Here is an 11,067-nt window from a genome sequence, read left to right on the forward strand (position 1 = left end):
CACCACAACTGGGACTGGGAAGACTCAGAACTCAGGCAGAGACTATACGGGGGTGGCAACCTCCTGAACAGAATAAGCCTGGAACTGGCACTGAACATCTCAGAACCTGAGGTAGGACTGGAACTGGAAGTCGGTACCCCGAGACACAGAGATGGCACCAGAAAGTGGATGACTCAGAACAACAACCTTCTACCCCAGATAGCCAGTAGGAGAGACAGGAATAGATTGATGAGAGGAGGATCCATACAGAAGATAATAGCTGGAAACTGTACACGAGCAGATAGCATGAATAAATAGCCAAAGTCTTTATTTCAGCAAGCAGAGTGAATCTTAACTCACACAAAGGGTTAATGGTTTAAAGTTTGTATCACAGCAAGCAGAGTGAAGCTGAATTTTCACAAAGGGTTAATGGTTTGAATTCTATGGGGGGTATTGTTTGAAATCCATACAACAGCAAACAGGATGTATCTGAACTCGCTTAGAGAGTAAATTGTTGAAGTCCATATATTAGCAACAGGATGAGGCTGAATTCACTCAAAGGGTTGATGGTTGAGATCTGTATACAGCAGGCAGGAAGAAGCAGCAAACAAACAGCAAATGTGGTATTCTGGAACCAGGAACTAGGAATGTGTTGCATTGGCAATTTGCTGAGTGTAGGAGGAGACTCTTATAGTCTGCAGAGGAAGCTAATTGGTGGATGAAATCAGGTGTTCAGACTCAGCAGGATGTTTAGCAAATGTCTCACCCAAGATGGCAGCCTCCTGTACTGTAGACAGAAGTCATGCTTGTCCCAGGATACAATGCTGCCTTTGAACAAAAGGGAGATGTACGGTGATATGGTACCGCCGAGTGGTGTAAACAGGACTAAGACCCGGTTTGTGACATATTGTACTTACATGATCTGAAGGGAACCAATAGTGCTGTGCTTGGCATTGTGACAGCAGTGTTGCACAATTCATCCCTCCCCGAGTGCCCCGTGATGTGTTCGCTGTGCGGATATCTGGGCAACAATTCCAGTACTATGGACATATATACTTGGGAGACTCATAGCTGTTTTGCACATTGCATCTAGGTATTCTACACATCACATTGTGGTTTTGGAACCCAGTGCTGGGCATTGCCAGTACTATATTAGAATCAATACAAACGTTCAAGAACTTTCAGTTGCTAGGTGGGTTCATATTTCGACTAATCTGAGCTGATTCTATAATTAGATTACTTTTTGCATCAAATTTCCAGGTGTAACTTGTTTCTTGTGAAAAAATAGGGTTACCTGATCAGATGTACAAATCCAAACACAGATAAATTATAAAGAAGGTCTGGTTCAACAGCTAAGCTAAGGGCACTAAAAGGGATGCAAGACAGGAGGAAATCTCTTTCTTAGATCTCAACATTAACACCCTATAACCTCGCCCAAAATCCTAATGCAATAAGCCTATATACATGTTTTTTTTATATATTTTCTACGTCTCTTGTAACCCCATCTCAAAGTATGTCCAATTTCAAAGTTTGTATGTTTTTAAATTACATTCCCCAGCAGAATAGTAACCTTAGATATGGTGTAGCGCAAGACTTATAACTCCATTAGTATTGTGCTATAGGTAAGTGTATTGTAACCGAATCACACACATTATTGCTTGAAGTGGCCACATTTAATTACTCAGAATCCCAGGAGAAGCGCATTACGTGAACATCTGTAGAGTGTCGTCCCAAGTGTAAGATTAGTACAAATCGTCTCCAGGATTTTTAGTTCAGGTAAGAGAGCAAAATAAGTGCATCTGTGCGCTGAACATGTACTGTAACCCGTAATGAGATACAGTTTGTAAACAATGTGCTTTTGTTTTTTTTTCTTCCAATTACCGATTCCTTCAGGAGTTCTGAGGGGGCTGTTTTGCTTTCTTTCAAGCTGTCTGTTCGTCTATCCACTGAGCCATCAGAAAGCATTAAGAAGGCAATTACTTCCTAACCTTTATAGGCTAATTATGTGGAAACACTTTTGCCGTGTTTTTCTAGCACGTCTATGCTAATTATTGCAACAGCAACTCAAAAACAAGCTGGTTTGTCACCCCCCCCCAAAAAAAAATACAGCCCATGTCATCAGCAGCACTGTCTCAGATAAACCTTAGTAAAAAAAAAATCAAAAAAAAAAATCGTGGTACTAACTTTTCGGATTATTTAGCTTGTAGTGTTGAGGAATAATATATTCCTGCTTTACAAACTTGCTGTGTAACAACAAAGGTGTTTATGAGCTATATTTATGGCAAAGGCTGAAGACAATGGGCCTGAGTCATTAGGGCACGTATCTTCAGTTTTGAGCGTTTTGTGATCAAAATCACTCGGCGCAGGCTCAGAATCGGCAGATACGGCCGGCAAATCAGCCCTTATCTCTGCTCTAACGCACTTACGACAGCCCATGATAAAGGGGGGTGTCCTGGACGGGGAAGGATCATTTGGCTGTAGTCAATGTACTATATGAGCGTACCACACTAGAGCGTGTGCCAAATTCAAGAGCGCGCACCTTCCATTTGTGCTGTATCTCTTTATCCAGGTCTCGGGTTAGTCTTATTTAGCCCGTGACCCGCTGGCTGTAAGTGTTAAAAAATAGATTAAAAAAAAACGCGTGGGGTTCCCTCCTATTGCTATTAACCCTAGTGCTTCCAGGCTAGTAGTTGGTGCGGTGAAATTGGGGGATGGGGGGGGAATGGATTGAAAGCTTGGTTCCCAAACAGATGAAAACATCTGATAAGTAAGTAAGTATGTGGGGTTTTATTATTTTTAATAAAAAGTTGTGGTTAAAATGAGGGAATTGTGTTTTATTTAAGGGGGTTGTATTATTTTTTTACTAAACTAATGTGGTTTGAAATAAGGTGTTGTGTCCCAGCTGGGAGGTATACAGATATATGTGTGGATGTGTTAATGGAATCTTTTACATTCAGCCCTTAGGCTGGGCACACACTACAGAAAATGTTTCCCGATGCGATATAGTTAGCGATTTTACCAATGACTGAAAAAAAAAAGTCCCGATCAGCATACCGATTCCTGTGTAGACACTATACACGTTTTACACGTTTTACCTTCAGATCTGTGCTCTTCATTTGTCATAACCATCGGCTGAAAAGATTGAGAGTCTGCACACTCCATAGAGATCTATGGACACTGCCGGTCCTGAGTGCATACACACTGCAGAATTGGAACGACATTGTTCCATTGTTGAACGAAATTTTTAATTTGGTTTAAAAATCAAATAAAAAAGATAACGTGCTTCGGAATGATATTTGTTCATCGTTGAAGCGTACACACTAGTGCGCTATCGTGCCGAACGGTTGTTTATTGTGTGATTGGCCCAATAAACGGGTGAAAAAGCTATAGTGTATACCCAGCCTAATTCTCCCCCATATTGCTATCATTGTACGTGCTTTATAAAACGCATTTGAGCTCTCTAAAAACACCGACCTCCCTTCCTGTACTCAATATCTAGGCTCCGCCCACCTGTATGTCATCTGTCAATTTAAAAGTGTCGCAAACGGTCAATGCAAAATAATAACAGAAAAATGTATTGCTTGTGTTTATTCTTAAGTGTAGTAAAATTAGGATATTACACACTTTATTGTTTACGTGAGACTGCAACAAAAGTGCTGTAATTTTTCTTTGACCAAAGAAGTGACTGATTTGTGACAAATTAGCTCTGTTCCCATCCATAGTTGTCAAGTCACTGCCACATAAATTGTGCTTTATTATGTGCATAACATTTACTATGCAAATATAACCTATAACGCTCTGTCAAGTAGAGCCAGACACTTTTACTTCTCTTGTCAAAGTTTCATTTTAACTGTTATAGCTACGGCTGGCTTTATAGAGTATCCTCATCCTTATAGATCGCTCAGGCCCCTTTTTCCAAACGCTGCTCTTATGTATCTCGGCTTCTTCGTTATTGTGGACGGAATTTTGAAATATTGCAGCACATCTGCACATTTATTAAATTAGTAGGTACATGTTCATAGACTGAGGGGCCTGTTTGGTAAAATTGTACTTATGGCATACTTGCCAACCTTTTAAAACTTAATTTCGGGAGATCCCGGGCAGGGGGGCGTGGTTGGGAGGGTGGGAGGGGCGGGGTGCGGTGAATTGAGTCATTTTGGCTCTGCGAGGTCAAAATGACGCGATTCACCGCAAAACGCGTCATTTTGACAGTAAGTTGCCATTTGTGGGATACTTGCCTGCTCTCCCGGGAGACCTACCCGAATTTTGGGAGTCTCCCGGACATTCCGGGAGAGTTGGCAAGTATGGCAATAAAAATTGACCTTTCGCCCACTCTTTTTATAGAATAATAAAAAAACAACATTACTGAGCTGCCCTGATGGTAAAGGCTCGGAATGGTGAAAGTTATTTAATGTTTTGCCTATCCAGTCTCCAGGGGAGGACTGGCAGATGCCCCCCTGCCCCTCAGCCCAATCTGCCCCTGCTAGTCTCTCTTGTGGCATGCATGAGTGCACCGTTCTACTAGTAAAAAAAAATAAAAATGCAGTATTACATATCATCATCTATATAGCGCCACTAATTCCGCAGCGCTATACAGAGAACTCACATCAGTCCCTGCCCCATTGGAGCTTACAGTCTAAATTCCCTAACATGCACACAGACCGAGAGAGACTAAGGGTAATTTAATAGCAGCCAATAAGCTACCAGTATGTTTTTGGAGTGTGGGAGAAAACCAGAGCACCCGGAGGAAAGCCACACAAACATGGGGAGAACATACAACTTCACACAGATAAGATCAAGGTCAGGAATCGAACTTATGAGCCCAGTGCTGTGAGGCAGAAGTGCTAACCACTGAGCCACCGTGCTGCCCAACACATCAGCAGCATTATATAAAATATGGAAATCACATGGTTTTTTTTAACTTGAAAAAAATATATATTTTTTTTTATAAAGAAATGAAAATAATTTGAACAGTACTGTATTAAAAATTCTTTATTCTAAGAATAAACCACTTTAAAAAAACAAAAACCTGCTCTTGTACTGGTAATGCAAACTTCGGATGTTATTACCAAAAAAGGTATCGCGGAGGTACTTGTACTGCCAGAATATTTGAGAAATAGGCTGGTAATACAAACGAATGGGGGCGCTACTTAGCACCAGCGGGTTATTGGGTAATCACCAGCGTTAAGCCCTTTAAAACATAGGGAATAGGGAAAACAAACACCTGCTAAAACACCCGTTTGATAAAATCCGCCTCTTAATGTTATAATGTAAACGCCCACTTTGGACTTTTTTTAGGGAACACGGGTCTGAATTAGAGATGGACGTAAATCTATTTGGGCCACGTAAAAACACGTCTTACGTGACATTTGCCACATTGTGCATGCGCACAACTTACATCTGCATGTAAATATACTTGCGCTTGGATTGCAGGTCAAGGGCGTACATTTGTACGTTCGCAAAGTAGGGGCATGGAGATGCCAGTCTACAGGCTGTGAGGACCATGCTTAGCAGCGGGCTTACAAACAAAGACAATCTTTGCCTCTGGGGGTGGGGATGGGGGCAGTCACCACTGTGCCACCAGGCACTTCAAACTTTTGCAAAGGAAAAAAGAATGTTCAGAACAGAATCGCTTTTGCCTTAATGCTCAACCATTACTAGTCATGTGTAGCCAAAGTTTTATTATACAGGAAGCTTTAAGAGAATCATAATACTAAAATATCTTAAAATAAAGACAACCGCTATTTTTGCCAGCAATTATAAGAATTTATGGTACAAAAACACAGTTATATATACTGTACATGGCTATAACCTCTCCTCTACCCTGGTGAAAATTTTGTTCTCTCCCTCCCTCTCCCTCCCTCCCTTTCTCTCTCTCTTCCCCTCTCCCTCCCTCTCCCTCCCTCTCCCTCTCCCTGCCTCTACGTCTCTCCCTTCCTCTCTCTCTCTCTCCCTCTCCCACCCTCTCCCTCGCTCTCCCTCTCTCTCTCTCCCTCCCTCCCTCCCTCTCTCTCTCTCTCTCTCCCTCCCTCTCTCTCTCTCTCTCTCTCCCTCCCTCTCCCTCCCTCTCCCTCCCTCTCCCTCCCTCTCTCTCTCTCCCTCTCCCTCTCCCTCCCTCTCCCTCTCCCTCTCCCTCTCCCTCTCCCTCCCTCTCTCTCTCTCTCCCTCTCCCTCCCCCCCTCTCTCTCTCTCTCTCTCCCTCTCCCTCCCTCTCTCTCCCTCTCCCTCCCTATCCCTCTCCCTCCCTCTCTATCACAAATTTTTTCAAATGGCAGACATTTAAACCTTTTTCAAGCTTTCACAGACTCTTATACATATCTGCATTGAACAGTATGATTTGAGCTAAGAGTTTCAGCATCTTCCAAACGGAAGGGATTGAGTTTTGTTCCATATTTTGTTTTGCCTTTTCCTCAGAATTCTTGAGGAACTTTTGTAAGGTCACAACATCTTCTGTCTGAAGGATGACATCTACTTTGCTCTTCGTTGCCTAATGCAACGTACTTACGACACATACAAGTTCCATTGTGATGTATTTATTATTGGATGTATCAAAACCACAGTTTCCTTGTACCTGACAACTAGATTGACTAATCGCATGTTCCATACACTCAATGCTGAGGTTTAACTCACTGACTGCAAAGACAAATTGTTCTCTCATTTCTCGTTTTCTGATTCCATTCTGAGCTATGTGGGCATGCTGTTTCCTATCACGTCCACGTTTCAAATGCAACCTTTCTCCACATTGAAGCATATGGGGGTCATTTCTGACATGCAGAGATATTGTAATTTGATACGTTTTATGGACAATATCTTTAGACCCGGTACTCTCAGTTTGCCACGGAGAAGCTTAGTGGATGCTGATTGAACTTTTGTTCCTTTCTTGGACACTGGTTTTTTTTTTGTTATTTCATTGTACAACAGACGTCATGTTTCCACAAAGGGGTTTTAACAAAAAATCTCAGTGTTGAATGGCAAGTAGTCATTTACCTATTGCAGGAGGCCGTCTTCATGCAATAAGTTCAACGTCCCCCTTTAAAGCACCCATATACTATGGTGATCTTCACTTCTGTTGCGGAGTCTCTTATATAGCAGAACATATTTGTGTTTTCAACCTTTTGGAAAGTTGAGAGCTTTGGTTACTTTCATTTCTTTGCCAAATTTCCCTTGGGTATGAGGTCGGCGGATAGACATTCACTTGGTTGACTTTCAGATAGTCAACAACATTGGGTTGACAAGTCAAATGTCAACAGTATTATTTGGTTGACAATTCGAATGTAGACAGTATTATATAGTAGGGATATTATTGTTGACCTAATACTACTGTCTACATTTGACTTGTCGACCTAATGATACTGTTGATGTTATTGATATCAACTTATTGTCTATATTATGGTGTCGACCATATAAATGTCGAGCACAGGGTCTGATTAAGGGTTCTGGCAGCTCTAGGCTGATACACCCGTAGCGTCCCTCCCCCCAAATCATTAAAGGAAAATTCAGGAGTATTTTCCACAAACAAATTTAGCCAGATTCTCTTACTTGTTCTTGCAGCTTTGTTGTCGTTTAGCTGTCTTCTGGAAAGTTGTGGTCCTGTTTTGAAAATGTGCAAACATTACAAACCCTCAATGATTAGGCGGAGCATCCTCATGAACGCCACACAATACAGAAATCATGACTCCAAAGCCATTTCATCACACCGCAGCGTCCAATTAATTACCCCCCTGCACACTGTTCCCCTCAGAACACACTCTGGCCCCCTGCATAACACACACACACACTCTGTCCCCCTTCAAAACACAAATCTACTCATCTGTCTTCTTCTCTTCCGCCGGCAGTCAGCTCTTCTCACTGCAGCTCCTCACTGACTCAGTCAGGACATGATGATGACAGCACGCCCGACCGCCAGTGAGGAGGGAGGGGAAGGAGCGACAGTGTGGAGAAGGGGGGAGAGGCGGCTCTGTGTGCATGTAATCAATAGTTAAATAGAAAAAAATGTAAAAAACTAAATTCTTAAATGCTGCCGGCATTGCGCCCCCCTAGTTCCCAGCACCCCAGACTGCAGCCTGATCAGCCTATTGTTTGATCAGGCCCTGGTCGATCAGGTTACTATTGAACTTATGTATCACACTACTCCCTTGTCAGTGTTGATATATTGTACTGTTTTTTTCTGGAAATAAACTCAAAGTTCTCGGGCCTTATTCATTAAGGATCTAAAATTAAGAAGTTTCTTATTTCAGTCTCCTGGACAAAACCATGTTACAATGCAAGGGGTGCAAATTAGTGTTCTGTTTTGCACATAACTTAAATACTAACTGTTTTTTCATGTAGCACACAAATACTTGATAGCTTATTTGTACACTGAAATTTAAAGTTGATATTTGTGTGCTACATGAAAAAACAGTCAGTATTTAACTTATGTGCAAAACAGAATACTAATTTGCACCCCTTGCATTGTAACATGGTTTTGTCCAGGAGACTGAAATAAGAAATTTCTTAAGTTAAGATCCTTAATGAATCAGGCCCCTTGTGTGTATACTCCAGGGACACGTCGGAACAAAGACTGTTCACTTCACACAGATAACTGCTAATATACTATAGACCACCCTGGTATTACTGCAGCAGATTTTACGTTGACCCTACCATGCTATTAAAAGCAAAAAGGAGAGGACTGTGTTTTCAGTCCTCACTTACCAAAAATTCCTCATATTAAAGGTGTGTGTTCATACTAACTTATTACTGAGATTAAAGATAACGTGTGGCCCTTTTGAAGTTTAGAGGGCCACCCCCTGATGCGTAACAAGTTGCCGATCACTGAGTTAGAAAGTAGTTACTCGGACAACATCACTTTTGTCTCCCTGTGTCCCAGGCACCCAACATAGACTGTGCCATTGAATTGTCAGGGAAACTGTGTCTGAAAAAGTATTGAGAGCATGAGCTGTATAAAAATAATAATAAAAGAAAAATATGTAACTAGTAGTAATTATTCTGGGTGGTCTAGAGGTGTAAAAGTAATTTATAGAAACCGTGAAGACGGCCAGCAGGATGCTGGGACTGCGCGGTGAGGAATTATTAGCGCAAAGAGAGATGATGTTTTGGTGACAATTTGTAGATCACCGGTGAGATCTCTGCTAGAGAACTGTGCTCATTTCTGGGAATCATACATCTAAACGGACAGAAACAAGAGATTGTGCGTGGGGAGGGCGACTGCACCGGTTGAGAGGGGCCGCAGATAAATCTTCTAAGGGAAGTTTAAAATACTTCAACCATGTGGAATGAAAGATTGGAGGGAGAGGTGAATGTAGTTTTTTTTTTTTTTTTATGCTTGGTGGCATCTTCTACGTCTAAACACGGTGCAGAAAAATGATCACATAGTGGCTGAGAAGCTGAAACTGGAAAAATAGAAATCTATCGTCAAAATACAGTGTTCAAAGCAAAACCGGAGACAATAATACATCATTTTGGTAAATAAAAGAGGAATGCTGAATGATTTTGGGTCTGGTCTGCAGGGTTTGTAATAAGGCGAGACAGAGACAGAATATACTCCTTTACCCCTCCCAATATGATATGCAGGCCTGGATCTCTGGAAAGAACACATAAGGCCTGACATTAGTCCGAACGCAGCTTTGCCGTAATATGAGTGCTTGAGAAGAGCAGGCAACTTTTGCGCTGTTCCACCATAATTCAAATCAAAGCGCTTCTATATTCTACAAGATATGTTACAATTTAAATAGGACTGGAAATAGGCTCTGTGTAAACAATACTTTCTGTACGTAGATACAAATAACAGAATGAAGTACAGTCACATGTGTATGCGCAATAATTTTACATCAGAACGCACAGATCTTTTTTGTTATTATAACATATGGTGACAGCTGCTTACAAAACAATAAATACAAGAAAAAATAAGAAATATAATATAGATATTTTTTGAATTTTCATGAATTATTTTACATTGATTAAAAAAAAACTAATTCAATATTCAATGTGTACTGTGCATACAATGCGTTTTGAAGATAAATCTTAAATGCATATAGTGGTTCTGTGATAATTACTGAGACGCATATGTGAAATTTTTTAATCAAAGACCGTGTAGGTCATTGTTATCATCCGGCATTTGCACCTGTTGTCGCGGTCGGTGAGGCTACCTCTTGCGGGATATCCATCCTCAGCCTGGGCACGACGCACCTTACCTGTGAGGGCAAGTCTATTTACTTGGCTTGCCCGCTTGTACTGGTCCTGTAGCTTCTTCCACCTGATCCGCTCAGGTGCACCTGCTTAGGACTATAAAAGGGACTCCTCTTCATTATGAAGATTGCCAGCTAGCTTCTTAAACTGCTAGTAACTTCTGTCTGGCCTTTGTGTATTGACGCGACCTGACTTCGCGAACATTCTTCTTCCTTGGTACCCTTCTTGTGTCTTTTTTTAACCGTGTACTGATCCGGCTTGACGTTTGCATTCTTCCTCTGATTGACCCTTTTTAGATTACTTACAATACTGTTTGTGTGTATTAGACCCAGCTGGACCCTTTGGACTAGGTGACTGTCTAACCTCTGGAACTTAGTGCTTTGTTTCTCTGTGTACCGGCTTGATTAAGGTCAACGCCTCTGGACATCCTCAAGATCTACAGCCGATTCAGCGCTGCACCACACAGAGACCTTTAATTTTTTAAATTTCTTGTTACTGTGACACCTGCCCTGTAGCAAAGGTAAATTATACAGGTGAAAACAACCCTACTTACAATAAACCCAAGTTTTGTAACAACCACATCTGCGTTAACACGCTCTTAGCTTACGTGGCCTACGTTAGCCCATTCCTTTCCTCCCCCGGTCCACCTCTGAAGTCAAAAGGGGTCATAAGTGTCAGATGTGTGCAGAGATGAAGTACCTGCAATTAAGCTCATTGGCATGCGCCCATAGATCATGAAAAATGCGCTGCGCAAACGGATATATGTGCGGACTTGAATCAAGCCGACAGGCTTTGCATTAGGGTGACAAATTTGCAAAGGAGACTCAACAATGTATTTTTTCTCCACTGCCATAACAGGCCTCATATACAGTTGGTCATAGAAACTTTTGTGTCCATATTTTG

Source organism: Mixophyes fleayi, chromosome 10 (genome assembly GCF_038048845.1).
Source record: "Mixophyes fleayi isolate aMixFle1 chromosome 10, aMixFle1.hap1, whole genome shotgun sequence".
Lineage (NCBI taxonomy): Eukaryota > Metazoa > Chordata > Amphibia > Anura > Limnodynastidae > Mixophyes > Mixophyes fleayi.